The 18870-nt window shown below is 54.9% G+C and overlaps 1 protein-coding gene across 4 annotated transcripts in view; it reads left to right on the top strand.

The window, feature by feature from the left end:
- PAK4 (p21 (RAC1) activated kinase 4) overlaps positions 1 to 18870 on the top strand; it is a 43194-nt gene that overhangs the window by 6873 nt on the left and 17451 nt on the right. The window contains exon 1 of one of the 4 annotated variants that reach the window (XM_049109697.1): positions 600 to 622. The exons of 2 other annotated variants lie outside the window; for them this stretch is intronic. The gene's annotated coding sequence lies outside the window, so the exon portion shown is untranslated. Of the gene's footprint in view, positions 1 to 599; positions 623 to 16926; positions 17109 to 18870 lie in introns of those variants that run through there. One more of the 4 variants, XM_025425059.3, reaches the window with a different exon arrangement.

Here is an 18870-nt window from a genome sequence, read left to right as displayed (position 1 = left end):
TCCGGTGAGCTAACTCATTGGACCTTCCCAGCACCCCAACATGTAGGCGTTGCTATTATTCCCCTTTCACAGGGGAGGAGATTGAGAACCTGGGAGGCTTGCCTGGGGTCACTGCCCAGTGGGCTCCTAACTCCCTCTGCCGCACTCCCTCTGCACTCCCTCTGCCACCCCCAGAGCTAAGCCTGAGGGATTAGAGGCCTTTCTCCCCCCCCCCCCCCATTGGGTCTTCCTTCCTGGCTGGCTGCAGCAGAGCTTTGGAGGGGAGCACCCAGACAGGTGGGGGCCCCGGGCAGGGTCCCCAGATAGCTCGTTCCCTCCCAGGCCCTCCCCGCTTCCACCCCTAGGTGCCAGGCCCAGCCCTGGAAACTCCTGATAAAGCTGCATTGTGCTGCTTGGTGGGTGCGGGCTGGCTTCCCCGGGCTGGTTTCAGCCACTCCCACACCAGGGGAAGGGAAGGGAAGGGAAGCGAAGCCAAGTGCCTGCTATTGCTATCGTGAGCCTCTTCCCACCCTCCTCCCGCTCCCCTCCTGCTCTCCCACCCCCTCCCCTCCACGGTCAGGGTGAGCAATGGGGAGAAAGTAGGACATGGCCCGAAGGCGGCTCTTCAGCGTACCTCCCTCAGGTGAGGACCCCCCAGGCAGTGCGCCTCCTCTCTCCCAGGGGACCCCTCCTCTGCTGCCCACAGGGGCCTCGGCAGCCCGGTCCTCCCTTCTCCCAGACCTTCCACGGCAGCCTGGCCCCGATTATTGGGCTCTGAGATGCCGTGTTGTGTATACCTAGTTAGGTACGTTTATGATTCTACTACTTTTAAAGCTTTAATAATCGCGAAGCATAATGTGCCTCCGGAAATGTGCCTAACAAGTGCAGATGTCAGCTTAATGTGATTATGAGATGAACAAACACCTCGCCACACCCAGGGGGAGACCCAGCGCTGCATGCTAGGAACCCGCTGTCGCCCTCTTGGTCACGACCCCAGGAGTGATCACTCCCCTGACCTTGGGGGTCCCCGTGTCCCTGCTTTTGCAGAGTCCCTGCCAGCCATGCATCCCTGAATTTACAGAATGCCACCTTGCCCGCTTTTGAACGTCACAGAAATGGAATCCTCCCGGCCCGTCTTGTTTGCGGCTGCCTTCTTTATCCTGAGTCTGTGGGGTCTGGCCACGCGGTCGAGCGTGTCAGTAGCGTCCACCCTGGCTGCTGTGCGCTATTCTATTGTGAGGACACACCAGAGCCGAGCTCTCTGCCTCCGGGCCTGCAGGGGTGAATGTCCTTGAACACGCCGCCTGGGCCATGCGTGCACGCAGCTCTCCAGGGAGGCTAGTCAGGGCGCCTGGCTTGGGTCGGAGGGTAGGGTTGCGCACCAGTGCGCACCACACGTAGGGTGTGTCAGACTTCTTCATTGACCTTGGAACGTTTTATATACTGTCCCACCGCAGAAGTAACCTGCGCTTGTCCGTCGTGTTATTTCTTCATTCCCATGTTCCTGTCCATGCCCGCTCTTTCCTGTCCTACCAGTAGGAGCCAGTGCTTATTCCCTAATAAGTGCTCTGCTGGGGCCACGGGAACCAGAGGTGAGCACAGCAGGGGCCCTCAGTGAGCTCCGCCATGCAGGAGACAGACCTTGGTCCCAGATCCACATGCAGGCAGGTGAAATAAGCTGGACTCCCAGGCCCCCATCTCTCCCTGCCACACACACACACACACACACACACACACACACACACTGTGACCCTGCCTCATTAGTGGGCACCCCATCCATCTTCTCGACTGGGCCAGGAGTCCGGTGGTATCCTGACTCCGCTCATCCTTTTCCTTCACATCCACGATGGCAGGAACGCCACTTGGTCTACCTGCAGAGCAGAACCTGGCACCTTTCACTTTTCCTCTGTGGCAGCCGCCGCTTGAGCCACCCCCGTCCCCCCCCCTTTCCCCATTGCTCCCACCGTCTGTCCTCACATGAAGCCAGAGGGGGTCAGGGTCAGGGTCGGATCACATCCCTGCCCTGCTGGGGACCCTCCTGTGGCTTCATCTCCCTGTGGGGGGTGGGGAGAGGTCAGTCATGAGATCCTGGCCCCGTTTTCCTGCCAGCTTCCCCTCCTCTCCTGCCACGCTGCTCCTGGAACATTCCAGGCTGGGTCCTGCCTCAGGGCCTTTGGTTCATGCTGCCTGTCTGCAACCTGTCACTCTCTCCTCCTGCCTTCCCGGGCTTGATTCTCTTTGTAGCACTCATCATCGCTGCTTACATTACATTACAATTTGTGCATCTTTTGCTTTTTGTCCTCCTTGCCCCTCATAACTTGGCTTCCTGGGTTGGGAGGGGGGTCGTGGCAGGCGACCCTTCCTGTGTCCCTTGCTGTAACCTCAGCTGATACGTGATGTGTGTGCCATGGTTGCTCAATAATTGCTGGTGGAGGGGGAAGGAGTGAACGAGCTGTGATAAGCTGTAAGTGGTGCTGCCCGAGAGCAGAGCGTGGCGGAGGATCTACCCTGAGTGCGGAGCGAATGCCACTGGAAGGGTGAGCAGGAATCGACTGAGGGAGGGGACGGCAGGGCAGAGGGCAGGGGTCTCTGAGGAGCTGAAGGGCAGCTAACATCACTGCCGGCTCTGCCTCCGGTCTGGATTTGAGTGCAGACAGCCACTCGGGCCTCTCCACCTCTCCGTTGTTCTTCCCTAGAATCGAGGCCACTCGCGTGTTCTAGGGCATCTCTGAAGTTCGGCTCCTAACATACTTAGGCCAGTGCCTGGTGTATAAATATGAATGTGGTCGTTGGCCTTTTCCTCCTACATATGCTCTCGAGCGCCTGGCCCTTTTTTGATTCCCCAGGGACACAGTGGTTGGTGGATAAACAGATCCAGTTGCTACCCATTTGGCGTCTGTCTCTTCGACTCAGCCTTCTGGGGCATCCCCGCTCGGAGGCACGGGAAGGCCTGAAATGACCTTGGGTCTGGGGAGTGCTTATTCCTTAGGCTGACTCGTAGGGGAAACTAATTGAAGGTTTGCCCGGTGCCCCAAGAGTAGTGCTCCCTGCGTGTGCCCAGGCCTTCCTGGGATCCCATGTCACAGGTGGAGAGGGTAAGGGTGGCACCGGGGTGATGCCAGCCCATCCTGCAAGCTGGTGCTGAGATACCAGGTCTGGTGGTATCTCCTCTGGGTGCGGATTTGCATCTCCCCAGAGCGGCTTTTCACCTGTTCCTGGAACAGCCGGGGCTCCTCCCTTGGGAAGAGCTCATTTAAGTCACTTGCCTACTTCCCGTTGGGCTGTCTGCAGTCTTATTTGTTACTTCTTTGAGTTAAATCCTAGGTTCTGGATGAGAGCCTTTGTTTCTAAGGTGCCATAACGCTCCCCGCCTGCTGCTCATCTTTGCACTTCCATTGTGGTGTCTTCTGGTGAACAGAAGCGCTTAATTTTAATCTGGTCAAATGCATCACTTTATAGTTCTGCTTCTCACCTTTCTTTGCTTTGGAATATTGTGTGTGTGTGTGTGTGTGTGTGTGTGTGTGTGTGTGTGTGGTGTGAGGTAGGCATCCAGTTTCCTATTTTTCACCTGGATCCCCAATCACCCAAGTATCGTTTATTAGGAACAGACTGACTTTTCCCCACGGCCACCGTTACCCTAAGTCATGTGTCTGTATAAGTGGGTGTGTTGCTGGATGCCCTGTCCTTTTCTCGTGACCTTTTGGCCTATTCCTGCATCACTGCCACCCTGGCCGTATCTCTCTAGTTGATCAGAAGTTTTGATCACAGGGAGAGCAAGCACTCCTACTTGTTCTTCTCAAGAGAGTCTTGGCCATCCTAGGCTTTCTGAATTCTACTTAAATATTAGACAAGCATCTCGTCACACACACAGACCTGACATTGGGTCTCCCAGTGCATGAACGTGGTCTGTCTCTCCATTTATTTGTTTTCTCTAAGGTCTCTCAGTAGAGCGCCACACTTTTCCAGCACAGTCCTTGCCCACTCCTTGTTAGATCTATGCTGAGGCACTTTGTGGTGTGGCCTGGGGAGTCTGGGCTTCTTCCCCTGAGAGGCATCTTGCACCCTACGTTTGGTCTTTGCCGGGTGAGGCTCACTTTAGGGGCAGGAGCCCACCTCACACACACCACCCCTAACCCTGCTTCCTTCCTGGCATCACTCCTGGTCCCTGGCAGAGGGTGGGCAGGGTGCCCGGAGAGGAGGTTGTAATTTCCCTGAATGATTTCAAGGGCTAATTAAAGGTTTTCCTTGACTAATCAGCTTACGGTTTAATTATCGGGGAACAGGCTCAGGGCTGCGGGAAGCAACTCTGGTGGGGTCTCCTCACAGCATGGCAGGAAGGAGCTAGGGCCCAACCCTACCCCGCGGGGGTGGCAGGACCTGGGGATCCCCGGGCACTCTGCAGTGAGGCAGCAGGTGTGGCTGAGGTCAGTGCAGGGGGGCCCTTCTCTGCTTAAATTCCTTCCATGTCCCCCACTGGCTGGGGAGAGGGCCCAAACCTGAACCCTCCCCTGGTGGACCAGGCCCTGCCCCCTTCTGCTTGCACTTTAGCCTTGCTGACCTCTGGTAAGTGCTCTCCTGCCATGTATTCTTTGTGCCTTGACCTAAAGGTCACCTCCTCTGGGAAGCGGTCTCAGGTCACACACACACACACACACACACACACACACACACACACACCCGCCCACCAGAGCAGGTGATAAGCTCTGTGGGCTCCTTGTTGGCTGTCAGGGCCACTCACCCCACCACTGATAAGTGCTTCATGAAGGGGACCCCTGGCCCGGGCCTTGTGGTCCAGCACGTGAGCTGGAGGGGACCCAGGAGGAGAAGGCTGGGAATAGGGATGCAGGGCGGAGGACCTAGAGCTAGCTACTGCCTCCCCAGGGAGGCTTTTGCCTGGACCAGACACATGATATGGGCTCCTGGGAGTTTGTGGAAGGGGAGGGGACGTGGAGATGGCTGTGCCAGGCCTGACTTCATTCCTTGCATTCCTCAGCAGGCCCCAGACTCCCCGTGGCCCAAGGTGGGGGAGGGCGGGCAGGCAGGGGGCAGGGGGCCTCTTGGGCGCTGCCCCTGCCGCTCCCCTGTATGGTGGAGGGGGCAACCACACAGGGGCCCAAGCCTAGACCATTTGAATCCCAGTCTCTGGCTGTGGGGCCTGAGCATCAATTGGGGGAGGGGGTGTTGTTTTTAAGTTGCCTGTGTGACTTGCTAGGATGAGAGCCACTGGCCTCCAGAAGTGATAGCAAATGTGTTCACTTTTGCAACGTTTGGGGCACTTTTCTAGGCCTCTGACATGGCATGATTGAGCCACGTCACCCCCACAAGTAAGTTGTCAGAAAATAGGAGTTTTCCCACATTTTGGCCGAGGCAGCCGAGGCCCAGGGGCTTCCTTGCGGGAGGTGCAGCCTCTGCGCAGTCCTGTCTTCTGGGCCTGGGTCCTCCAGGTTCCTGGTGGGCGGTCTTCTCTGTCTCCCTCCAATCCTCTTTCTCTCCATGTCTCTGCCTTTTGTGTCTCTCCCTTTCCCTGCCCGCAATTTCTGCTTCCCTTCTCCTGGGTCAAAGCTTCCCTGGCTTCCCCCGTTAGCCAGGACCCTGCCAAAGCCATAGAGGGAAATGGTTTCCCACAGGCCCAGGGCAGGATGGGAAGGAGGCCGAGGTCACCTTGCCAGCCTCCCTCACTTCTGTGGGCACCTGGAGTGGGGGTGGGGGGCACGTGTCCCCCTGACACTCACGGGTACTGGGACCAGCTTTGCAACCTTGAGGAGGGACTGTCCAGGCAGGCGGACCCTGACGTGACAGATCCTGTGGCCCAGGATCCTCCCGTGGGCCCAGAAGTCTGCTGGCGTCATCTGTGGCCGGTTACCATTTTCAGGCTCCTGTGGAGTGACCAAAGGTTTGATTTCAGCAAAGGCTCATGCGAAGATGTGAATATTACAGCACAGGAGCGTTTACTTTTCAATGGGAATGAGGGGGAATGAGTCCAGGGCTCCTGTGTGTCCCCACTCCCCGGGGCTCACCAGCCACCTCTCCCGCACCCACTCGGGGCAAGGGCTCCCCATTGGGCCCTCCGGCTATGGCTTTCTTCCTTTGTCACCTCGGGCCGGCCCGGAGCCCCAGATCTCTCGGCGTTGGTTCCCACATCTGGAGCAGGAGGAGACAGATTCCTGCTGCCTCCCTGGGGAGCTGGGAGGAGCGAGTGAGTCAGTGTCGTGTGTGACGCTCAGCACAGCGCTGCCATCCTTATGTCATTATGGCCCCTTTGGCTGTGGTCACTGTTAACGGTTATTAGAGGCAGGACATGTGTTTGGATTTAGTAACAAAGATTCACCTGGTGAGCTATCCATAATTCTTTGCTGTTATCATTAGGTCACATTTTCTTTTGCAAAATGTTTAAAACCTTCATATAATGGAAGTGTTCACTCATGCTTGGAAGAATGGCCTCGTGCCTTCCCCACGTCCCTGTCCCTATTCCCGTCACTGTCCCCGGTGTCCCACAATTACCAGTGAAGGCCAGGCTTTTTCATCTATAACCCAGGCCCCACCTCCCTGATTTTTTCAAAGCAATTCCCATATATCATATGCTTTAACCATACATTTTTCAGATTTTTCTCCTGTAAGAGATTAAAGAGCCTTAAAAAACAAACCCCACAATACTGTTGTCACAGAAAAAAAGAGCTGGTGATTCCTTAAGATCTTCACATTTCCCCAATTGTCTTATCATCCTTTTTCAATTTGTTTGATTTGGAATCTAGACAAGGTCTGTGCTTTGCTTGTGGTTGACAGGTCCCTTGAGCCTTCTGTAGTTTGTAGGATTTCTCGCATCGGCGCTTTTGTGTGCTTGCTATTTGCGTTGTGTATCTGCCAAAGACCTTAGTCCTTTGTCCCCGAGAATTTTTCCAGTCTGGATCCAGCCGAATCCTGGTGTCATTTGACATGTTCCTCTGTCCCCTTTGTTTCATGTCAATTGGGACTTAGGTCTGGGGGCTTGATTATATTCAGGTTCTGTTTCTTTCACAGCTGGTGCTATACATATAAACATCAGATCAACATTAGTGTCTGGGTCACTTTTCTTTTTTCTGGGTCACTTTTAAAATAAATTTAGGGGGCTCCTGGCTGGCTCAGTCGCTGGAGCATGCTGACTCTGGATCTTGGGGTTGTGAGTTCAAGCCCCATGTCGGGTGTGGAGATTACTAAAAAAAGATAAATAAAATGTACATCAAGATAAAATAAATTCCATTAAATTAAAAAAAGTGAGTAGATGAAATAAAAAATTTCTCTTTTCTTAGGAGCCGTGCATTAGCTTCCGGCTCCCACCAACTGCCTGTCGTCAGAATGTTTGGCTTTGGGCTTCTGCTTTGCTTGGATCCTAGGCCCCCAGCCGAGGGTCATCCCTGGCCTCCATCCCCACCCTTGACTCTGTCACCCTCGGCTGGCCCCGTGGTTATCTTTAGGCACAGAGCCGCCCTCCTGCCCTGGCTCGGCCCTTGGCCAGCGGGCCCACCCCGGGGAGCTTTCCCGTCCTCCACCCGCTCCTCCTCTGGAACACGATGGGGATACACCTCCCTCGGGGGCTGTGGTCAGGACTCAGGCAGACGGAGACCGTTCAGAAAAGGGCGTGACGCCTGGCACATGCTCTGCGGGCCGCTGTCCCTCTGCATTTAGCGTGGGCCTCTTGGCCCTCAGCTCCACCACTTTTCCCTCCCGCCCTCCCGGCCACGCTGGCCTCCTTGCACACTGTGGCATGTGTCAGGCTGGCTTCAGTCCTTGGGCGTCTGTGGTGGCCATTCCCTCTGCTCTGAATGCTCTTCCCTGGGTTGCCATGTGGCCACCTCACTGCCCTGTGTTCTAGCTCCGATGCCACACACACACACACACACACACACCTCCCAGCAGACCTTCCCGAATGCGCTCCTTGCCCTCTCCCTCTCATTGTCTTCTCTGCCCCCCTGGAATGTCAGCTCTGGGAAGGAGGGGACATTTATTTACTGCTGTGTCCCCAGTACCTAAAACTGTGCTGGGCACACACTGCGTGCATGATGCAGGTATTGGGCGCATGAACGAATGAGAGACTGAACATGGTTAAGTGCGTGGACTTGGGACTGGGTCAGATCTACCTTGGACTCCTGGCTCTGACGCACACTGTGTGACCTGGGGCCAGCACCTCCCTTCTCTGAGCCTTACTTTCCTCCTCTGAGACGTGGGCGTGTTGACAGCACCCCGCTCACTGCCTTGTTTTGCACTAGCAGGGTGCCCGAATGTGCCACTTCGTGCTGGCCTTGCCGCCGTCTCGTGTGTCCAGCAGCCGGCACAGATGAGCCAGCCAGGAGCTGCCCCTGCCATGGGGACACTTTAAACCTTCAATCTTAAGTACTCCTTTCACTCTGTAGGACTGGCTGCTGGTGCCCCAGGGCAGGTCAGGGCAGGGACACTGCAGATGGGTGTGTTCCCAAGGCCAGAAAGGCTCACTGAAGAGTGGGATCCCCGCAGGACACGAGGGTGCCCGGGATGTGGAGAGACCCGGTGTTGTGGCCGCCTCTGGGGGCTCCAGGACTGGCTGCTCGCAGGCCTCTGTTTCCCTTGCAGGAAACAGGCCAAGAGCTGCACGGGGCCAAGGAGGACCTCTGTTCTGATTACGGTAGCAGTTTACAACTTTGGGGTGTGCATGTGCGCATGTTTGTGTCTGTGTAGAAATAGGGCTTGAGAGAGATTGAGAGAGAGAGAGGAAAGGTCCGTGTGCGTAGAGACGAAGCTCCCAGCTGCCAGAGCTGCTGCCCCTGCTGTTCACCGCATGGGAGTGTGGAATAGGACCAAGTGGAGCAGTGCGTAACTCCGTACAGTGTAATGAATAATTGTAATCAAAAGCATATGCCCTCCAGTCACCTCCCAGATCAAGAAGACTGGCATCACCAGCACCCCAAAAGCCCCCTGCTCTACGTGCTCTTCCAGCTTTGTCAAAGAAATTCAACCTCCCTTGTCTTCCTTTTCATTGTTGCCTCTATTTTTGTGAATCGGTGGAGATACCCGCTGCCCCCAAGGGGACAGAGTCACCTAGTCACCTGATGCACCCCCCCCGAAGGCACTCTGCCCAGCAGAGAGAGAAGACACTCTCGGTGCCCATCTGCAGGTGTGCACGCCTCCCTGTGGTCCCTTCCATGTCTCCCACGTTGCTCTGCAACTTTTGAAACTGGGTACAATGGTACCAGACCGCCAGCGCTTGGCTGCTCCTTGCTCTCCACATTTTGCTCCTGGGGTTTCTCCAGGTGGATAAACTCAGTCCTGTGCCCATAGGAAGGTTCCCCGGCGGGGGTCAGAGATACCCCCAGCCAGTAGCCAGATGGAAGCGTCAGGAGGGCACTCTGGGAGCTTGAGACCACTGCCTCCAGTGACAGTGGGCATCTTCTGTCCATGGAGGGTACTACTGGCTTCCCCGGGCACCAACTGGGGTTCAGTTATGGGCCCTTGACATGTACGGGGTCTTCCCTGAGCACTTAAGGGATAAGGGGGCCTCTGGGATCATCCTGGGTCTGCTTGTCCCTGCACATGGGAATGGATTGGGGGCCAGGGGCCAGATGATGACTTCTCTGGTTGCCCCCTGTACCCCTTTGCTTCCCCTGTTAGCCAGGCTCATCCAGCCTTTTCCAGAGAGTCCTCTGGGGTGAATGGTACTAGCAAAGGCTGTGGATGCGGAGGCCTGGGTCTGCTCCCCAGGCTCTGTCACCTACTAGCTGGGGGACCTTGGGCCTCTGTCAGCCTCCGTTTCCTTGTGTGTAAAATGGGATTGTATTGGTTATTTCATCCACGTAAAGCGCTCAAAAAGAGAGTGGCCCGGAGAAACCAAGTAATGAGCTCTAGCTGTCGGTATTACTGTCACTGTTGCCATTCACTCATTCATTTTGTAGGTGCTCACTGTGTTCCTCTTCTCTGTGCTGGCTGAGGCCCAGGAAGGACTGGTGACTGGTCAGCCCATGGTGTTCCCTCATGGAACTTGTGGTCTAGTGATGGAGATAGACACAGTACCAATCGGTGACAGTCCAGAGCGACCTTGAGGGGGAGCACAGACCAGTGTCACGGCTGTGGTGGAGGAAGCCCAGAAGACTGGGCCTAGGAAATCAGGAAAGCTTTCCTGGAAAAGGAGACAACAGTAAAATGAAAAAAAAAAAAAAAAAAAAAAAAAGAAAGAAAAGAAAAGAAAGAAAGAAAAGAAAAGAAAAGAAAAGAAAAGAAAAGAAAAGAAAAGAAAGAAAAGAAAAGAAAAGAAAAGGAGACAGCTGAGCTCAGGGCTGAAAGAGAGCAAGAATTAGTGTGCGGAAGGGTGTTCAGGGAAAACAAATAGCATGTTCAGAGGCTCAAAGGTGGGAAAGGGTCTGGCATTTTTCATCATTTATTAATATTTTAAATTAAACTTTGTATTTCAAGAAAATTGTAGCTTCACTGGCAGTTGTAAGAAATAACAGAGAAAGCCCCTGCTCCCCCAGCGGTAACATCTTGCAGAACTCTGGTTGGTAGGAGACCACAACTAGGATAGCGACATTGATACAGTCAAGATACAGAACATTCCATCACAAGGATCCTTCCTGATGCCTTTTTATAGCCATATCCCCTCCCTGGCACGTCCCCAACTCCCAGCAACCACTCGTCTATCCATTCCCTGTTTTTATAACCCTGCATTTCAAGAATGTAATGTATTATGGAACAGTTTTCACAACCATAATGTAAAGAACTGTAACAACAAGGAGAATTTAAAATCTAAAAGCAGGGGATCCCTGGGTGGCTCAGTGGTTTGGTGCCTGCCTTTGGCCCAGGGCGTGATCATGGAGACCCAGGATCGAGTCCCACGTTGGGCACCCTACATGGAGCCTGCTTCTCCCTCTGCCTGTGTCTCTGCCTCTCTCTCCCTCTCTCTGTGTATCTCATGAATAAATAAATAAAATCTTTTTAAAAATAAAATATAAAAGCAAAAAAGTTGAACACTTCAGAAAGAATGTTATGTAAATGGAATCATACCGTAGGTAATGTTGTGGTTGGCTCTTTTTCACTCAGCTTCCTTCTCTGGAGAGTCATCCAGGTCGTTTCCCATATCAATAGCTCATTCCTTTTTCTTGCTGAGTAGTATTCCATGGTTTGGACGTACCACAGTTTAACCATTCACCAGTTGAGGGACACCTGGGCTGTTTCCATGTGGGGGGCTATGACAAATAAAGTTACCATAAACAGTTAGGTACAGGTTTTTGTGTGAACATAACTTATTTCTCTGAGATGAATACCCAGAAGTGCAATTGCTGGGCAGTATAGGCAGCTGCATGTGTAAAGAAATTGCCAAACCGTTACAGCTGTACCATTTTACATTCCCCCAAGCAGCGTGCGAATGAACCGGTTTCTCTGCATCTTCACCAGCATTTAGTGTTGCTTTTTTTTTTTTTTTTTTTTTTTTAATTTTAAGCTGTTCGACTAGGCAGGTAATGATAACTCATTGTGGCTTTAATTTGCCTGTCTCTCATGGCCGAAGGGGCCCATCTGCCATCTGTGCATCATCTCTGGTGAAATGTCTCCTCATGCCTTCTGCTCATTTCCTACCTGTTTTTTTTGGGGGGAGGGGTATTGTTGAATTTTGAAGATTCCTTCTCTCTCCTCGATACTAGTCCTTTGTCAGATAGGTTTGCAAATACTGTCTCCTAATCCATAGCTGTTTTGTTTTTCTTCCTCCTCTCATGGACTTTTGCAGAGCAAAAGTTTTTAATTTTGATGAGATCTACTTTATTAATTTTTCCTTTTATGGCTCTTTTGGTATCAAGTCTAACAACTCTGTGCGAGGCCTTAGATCCTAAGGGTTGGTTTGGCTAATTGGCATCTGAAGGTTTTTTAGTTTTACATATGAGTCTGTGATCCAATATTAAGTTCACGTTGGTGCAAAGCATGCGGTTTAAGATCAAAGTGCAGTTTTGGGGCATGTGGCTATCCAGCAGTTCCAGCACCTGTTTGTGGAAAATGCTCTTTTTTCCATCCAGTTGCTTATACTTTTTCGCCAGAAAATAAGGTACCACCATGAGATACCACTTTGCACCTATGAAGATGGCTATTTCCAAAACAAGGGAAAATCACAGGTATCGATGGAGTCCTCATGCATCAGGGGTGGAAACGTAGCATGGTGCAGCCGCTGTGGAAAGCAGTGTGGTGTTGTTCAAATGGTTATATATAGAACTGCCGAATCACCTAGCAGTCCTCCTCCTAGGTAAATAGCCAAAAGAATTGAAAGCAGAGACTTGGGGAGATACTTGTACCTCCGCGGTGGTGATGGCATCATTCACACTAGCTAAAAGGTGGAAGGAGCCCAAGTGTCTATCAACAGGTGAGTGGATATACAAGATGTGTTAGATACAGACAGCAGGGCATTATTCAGCTATAAAAATGAATGAGCTTTTGAAAAATGCTACAAGTGGATGGACCTTGAAAACGTTACACTTAGTCAAATAAGCCAGACAGAGGAGAAACATTGTAAGCTCCCACTTATGTGAGATACCTGAAATAGGTATATAAATAAATTCAGAGACAGGAGAATAGGGGTTACCGGGGGCTGGGAGGCAGGAGGGAATGGGGAGCCGTCATTCAGTAGCTGCAGGGTTTTTGTTGGGGATGATGAAGAAGTCCTGGGTGTAGACAGCGATGTTCACGACACTGCAAAACTATATTTAGAGCCACTGAATTATGTGCTTTACAAACGGTCGAAATGATAAATATTGTGTATATTTCACCGCAAAGAAGAAAAATCGGTTTTAAAACCCAGTGTGTATATTTGTGGGGGTCTGTCCGTGGGCTCTCTCTTCTGCTCACTGACCCGCGTGTTTATCCACACTGTCTGATTGCTGTAGCTGTGTAGGTGGGACTTCACATGGCAGGGGGGAGTGACGCCTCCACTTTCTTCTGTTCCCGAACAGAGCTATTCTAGGGTCTGGGGCCTGTCATTTTGGGAGATCCTCTCAGGCTCCCCCTTGTGGAAGGTGGCACTGTGGTTTACCCAGTTTCAGGGTCACCCCGGCACCTGCCTTGTCCTCAGCCCCCATATCTGACTCACCAACAAGTGTTACTTTTTCTTGGCAGACATAGCTGCGGTCTGTCCCCCTCTCTCAGTGGCCCGCCCTCCTGGCTGCCTTCATCAGCTGCCGGGAGCAGTGCTGCATCTTGTCACTTGTCCCCACACCCACTCAAGCCACCTCGATCTCGTCCTCCGCAGACAGGGCAGCCAGCGTTCTAGCTCCCAAGTGCAGGCCTGTCCCTAACACCTCGGCTCCCCTGGCTCGCCCCGGCCTGGCTCCTGCCCCTCCCTGGCCCGGCTCCACCACACTCTCATCCCTGCAGCCAGCCCTTCTCTGCCGGAATTTCACATTTCATTTGTGCGATCGTGACTAGAGGCCCCACGAGGCAGGGACCGTGCTACACCCCAGCCTCAGCTCTGGTGGCACATGGTGGACGTGCATTGGATTTCTGTTGACAGGATCTCTGAAGGAGGAGGAGGAGGTTGCGTGCCCTTGGCACCCATGACCGGTGGCAGGGAAGGTGAGGAAATGAGCCCAGAGAGGCTGGAAGAGCCTGGGGGTCCCTGGGGAGGAGGTAGCTTTAGCTCTGTGGGCCCTGATAGGGTTGCAGTAGGAGAGGGGCGTAAATTGGATTTTACAAAGGTCTCCCTGGCCCCCGTGGGAAAATAAGCAAAGGCTTTCTGGCCACACTTAGCAGGCAAGGAATTCTGATGGCTTTTATAACGATGAAAGGATGTGCATCCTAAGAAAATGCAAATGAAAAGAAGGCTCAGAGGAGCCAGGCTCCACCTGTCTGACTGGCCAGGAGCTTGACAACAGCCTGGGCCCTGAGGCTGTGGGGACTGGGGGGACGGGGAGATGGGGCCGGGGGAGCGGGCAGCTTGGCAGTCATGATCCTGGCCCCGCAAGCCCATTTCTGGGCATGTGGCCCACAGCCGTGCTGGCACACCTGTGAAGTGACATCTGCACACGGGTATCAGTGGCGCACCATTTGTAAGAGCAAGAGGCTGGCAAGCACCTATCTGGCCCCGTGGGGACTGGCTCCAGGCATAGCCACCCTTCCACGCCTCTGCTGAAGCAGCACGGCAGCGCTTTGCAGAGATCTAGGCTTGGAAAATCACTAAGACGCAGATATTTTTTTCTTTGCCTTTAACATCACAATTTTACATTGTTAGCACACACCCCGAAAAGTGCATAAGGCGTGAATGTGTAGCATAACCAGTTACTAGAAAGAGAAAACCCACATAGTCGCCCCCCAGATGAAGAAGCAGGTGGTGCCGGCCCCCCCAGGAGCCCCCCTCAGGCCCTCACTGCCTTGTGCCTTCTCTTTGGCTTCTGCCCCCCTGGGCGCAGCCCTAAACAGCACGTTTCATCTTGTCTAGCTTTGAGCTTTTCCTAAACAAAGTCATAAGATAGTGCTTCGTCATTTTTGGCGGTCACTCACATGTAGCTGTGGGTCATTTATTCTCACTGTCGAGTACTGTTCCGTGGAGCCAGGAGATCCCAGGTCATCATCTGTCTCCCGCAGACCAGCACTTGGGGTGGTTGCAGTCTCCCTAGCTGGCTCAGCCTGTGCTGCGCACACTTCCCCACGCGTGTCCCTGAGGCCAGCAGGCTGGGTTTTGCTACTCTGCTCGGGTACATACCCAGGAGAGCACTTTCTAGGAAGAGCATTTGCTAGGTCCCCAGAGTGTGTCTTCCCCTGGACCGTTTGCTGCCAGGCTTCTCTGGCGCCAAGAGTGCAGGGGAGCCAAGGAATGTTTTGGGGGAAAGCAGGGTCAGAATAGTGTGCGTGCTGTGCTGCCATTTATGTTTTTTTTACAAAAGGTGTGCAAGCATGTGTGTGCATAGGCGCCCACGCACATGCCTGTGTCAGCTCTCTCAGAAAGGAAAAAAAGGAAACTAGCAGAGGTTGCCTCCAGGGCTGAGCTGGGGCCGCCAGGAGGGCGCTGGCCTGTCACTGTTTACCCTGTGGTGCCATTGGCTTTGGAACCATGTGTTCAGATCATCAAGAGACAGACAGACAGAAAAGGAAGGGGAATATTGAAGCCCAGTGTGGCCGAGTGTCAATAGTTGAGAATCCGAGTGATAAACTTTACATGGGTTTATTGGTTTAGTTTCCATTTGGGGGTAGTTTACAAAGTTTTATAACAGTCTGTTCCCGGTGTGAGATGATCCTGGAGGATCCTCTCTCTGCTCCTGAGGCCTGTCCCCAGGAGCACCCCTTGTTTCCACTGCGACTTCTGGGGGAAGAGTGCTCCCTCCCTCCATTCCCTTTCCTCCCCGCCCCCTCCCCTTGGGACCTGGTTTCCCCGGGCTGACCAAAACTGCCCAATCCTGACTGCCTCCCCAGTGGGAGCCCAAACCTGCCTGTCCGGTTTGGGAAGGTCTGGGGCCCACCCACTTGGCTTCACTCTGGGTGGCTGCCTGACAGGTGCTCCACCCCAGAGAGGAGGGAGTGGCCTGGGATCCAGGACTTCTGGGGTCCCTCAGGCCCAGCCTAGGCCGGACTGGGAGCCCCTGGCTTGGTGGGCAGGTGGTAGACAGGAGGAGGGGAGATGGGATTTCCAGGACCTTGGAGCTGGTGGGGTCCTCCAGGTCCCAGTGATAAAGTCCTCAGGGAGCTGGCTGCAGTGGGAGTAGTCTCGGTAGAGGTGCCAGAGCCGGGGAGTGGGAAGGACACAGGCGTCTCTGTCCACCTGCCTGCCTGGGCCACTAGCTTACTGTTCTCACGGGCTCACTGTCGACTGGGCACCTGTCCTAGGTCACCTGCAAGAACCTAGTCCCTGCCACTCACAGGACACCCCTGCCCCCAGCCCGTTGGGGAGCAGTCCTACTCAAATATCAGCCCCTCGGAGCTGGGAGTTTTGTCAAGTTGGTTAACTGCTGAATTGTCAGGACCTCCAACGGGCCTGCCTGGTAGGTGCTGGGAGCTCAGGAAATGTGTGAACGAATGGAGGAGACAGACATGTCAGAGATGGGGTGGCCTGGAGGGGTCAGCCCTGGGATGGAGTCTACAGGAGGTAACCAGACCCAGCCTGGTGTCAGACAAGGCTTCCTGGAGGAGAGGGTGCCTGGGGCAGGGCCCGAAGGGTGAATAGTGTTAACCCAGGCAGCCCCACCCCCCCGGCCCCCCAAGTCCCCTGACATGTCACACTGGGAGCTCTGACCTGGGCTAGTGAGGGCTTTGCTGGGGAAGTAAGATCTGGAGGGGGAGAGAGGTATGAGGCAGAGGTGGGGCGGGTGCACACACCCCTTCTGGTTTCCCCCTGTCTGAGCATCTTTTTCCTCTCTCTGGAATGGAGGTTCTGAGCAAGCTAGCCTCATGCTCTGAGCAGCTAGGTCAAGAGCACAGATGCCTTCCTGGGAAGCCTGGTGCCCGCCCACCCCTCCCCCCTCACTGGGTGCCTTGGGCAAGCCTCTCAACCTCTCTGGGCCTCAGTTTCCTCCATTGTGAAATAAGCCTGAGAGCCAGAATTCTTGCTGGAATCACGGGGTGGGGGGCAGATATAGCAAACCTGGAATGTCCAGCCACCCCTCCACATCAGAGAGCCCCCCCCCATCCCTGTCCCTCTTTCCAGCCCCCCAGCCCAGGCTGTCATTTCAAACCTGCCAGCCACTCTCAGGTCCTCAGCCCCATGCTGAGGAGCCACCACTTCGCTGGCTCCTGGTGCCAAGCTTGGCACGGGGGTGTGCTAGTGAGGGGTGACCCTGCCGAAGCAGGGGCTGGGGCTTGGGTCCCCCTGCTCCTGGGTCCCTGCCCGGCCCTTCCCTCTGCCGGGGCAGTTGTGGCCCTGTGGCCCAGCTTTCCAGGCTCGGCCCCTCCTTCCCTCTTTTCCTCCCTCCCAACCTCCGCCCTCCGCCCTCCATGGACTGGAGCCACAGCCGAACACAACTCCTGCCAGGGCAGGGCCTCAGCACCACCCACTGCCAGGGAGGCCGGGGTGCAGAGCCAGCCAGCTCTCCTCGGTGGCGCCTGCATCGAGGGCCCCGGGGAGCCCCTCGATCCCCATCCTCTGCTCTGACGGCTGGAAGCCTGTCAGTCTGCTGCCCTATCCCACGGAGGGTGGCCCAGGACAAGGGAGGAGGATGGTGCAGGTGAGCCGAGCCTGGCCTCAGGCAGGTGGGGAGAAAGGGGGAGGACTGCACGGGGCGTGGGAGGGCAGCCCTCCCGCCTGGACAGCAAGCCGCCCGAGCCAGTGGAAGCACGTGCTCGAGGGACCACACCTTTCTTGGGGCCAGAAGTGAGGTCGCCGTGTTTCCATGTGCTTAGGGGCAGGTGTCTCCCTGCTGGGGCTAGCCACGTGTCTCCGCACAGGTCCCTGAGCGCCTCCGCCTCCATGGGAGCTCATTCCTGGGATCTGGTTTGCCAGGGGGTGGTTCTGAGGGCTGTGCCTCACCAGCCACCCTGGATGAGCCTGGAGCTGGCTGTGGTGTGCCTGTGTCTGTGGCGGGGTCTCATTTCCTAACTCTGTGTGGATCTAGGGTTGTGTGGCCCTTGTGGTCTAACTCTGTGTCTTGGGGAGTGTACCTGGGTGTGTGGGGCGTCCCCTCTAGGTAAGTCTGGCAGCTAGGGAGCATCTGGGATTGTGCCTGTGTTTCAAGGTGATGGGTGGTCTGTACTATGTATATTGTCAGTGTGTGTTGTGGGTCTCTTTCGGGAGTCCCTGCACCTCTAGGGGCGGGGGAGGCGTCCACACGGCTTCTTCGGGGACCCAGCTGTGGACTGTGCGATTGTTCTGGCCTTTCCATCCTGAGTTCCTCCGAGCCAGGCCCCTCCTGATGACTGCTTCCCCCGCATTCTCCCACGGATGCCACAAAGCTCAGGCATACTCCGCTGGGGCCTGTATCCCAAAGGCAGGAACTAAGGCTCAGGGTGGGATGTCCTTTCCTTGCCAAGGCTCCTGTGTGGCTGCTGTTACCGGGTGCCGTGGGGCAGCTTCATATGTTTCAGTATCTAGGGCTCATGTGTGCATGTGCATGTGCTGCGTGTGTGTGTGTGTGTGTGTGTGTGTGTGTAACAGAGAGTTGCATGGCGGGGCAGGGCTGGAGGTAGGGGTGGGGTGTCCTGGGAGGGCTCTGGAGCCTCTTTCCTGCCTGTTCCCCCCTCCCTCCTTCCTGTCCTGCCTCGGGGAAGAATGAATGAAGTCTAATCTGATTTTCCTGGTCCCTGGGGGCTCGCCCACACTCTCAGGTTTGTTGTGGCATCCATCCCCACCCTGGGTACCTCTAGGGGCACGAAGGAAGCCAACAGTATCCTTTTGTCTGGGCCTTGTGGGGCCTGGCCTGGTGGGAGGGGGCACCTGAGTGTGGGCCTACCCCAGGAGCCGCCTGGCCTCCCTGGGGGCTCGAAGCCCTTGGCTGGGCCCAGGAAATACCTTCTCTTCATTCAGCCCCACTCTCTGAACTGTGCCCCTTCCGGGTTGGGCAGGGCTGGAGACATAGGGTGGCTGAGAGGGCCCCCGGCACCGCCCTCTCGGGAGGCTCCCAGTGCAGTGGGAGAAGCAGACCTGTCCTCAGACAGTGCAGCCCGTTCTGCTCCCAGAAGTAAGTAAGGCAGTGAGACAGTAAGGCTGCTCTGGCCAGGAGAGGACTATGCCCCGCATCCCTTTCGTTTACTCTTTCCTTCCCCTGTGCATTCAGCAGCAGCAGCATTGGCAGTGGTAATGCCAGTGGGGTAACCTGTAGCGAGGACCCACTTGGTGGCAGGCAGGGTCCTAAATGTTTTTCATCTGCCATCTCATTCGATCGTCTAGACGGTCCTGGGAGATAGGGACTATCGTCACCCTCAGTTGTTAACTCACTTGCTCAGGGCCACACAGCTTAGGAGTGGTGGGGCTGGTAACTTAGCCTGGGGAGC

This window comes from Canis lupus, chromosome 1 (genome assembly GCF_003254725.2).
Source record: "Canis lupus dingo isolate Sandy chromosome 1, ASM325472v2, whole genome shotgun sequence".
In the NCBI taxonomy this organism is placed as follows: Eukaryota; Metazoa; Chordata; class Mammalia; order Carnivora; family Canidae; genus Canis; species Canis lupus.
This window is presented reverse-complemented; position numbering and strand designations above follow the sequence as displayed.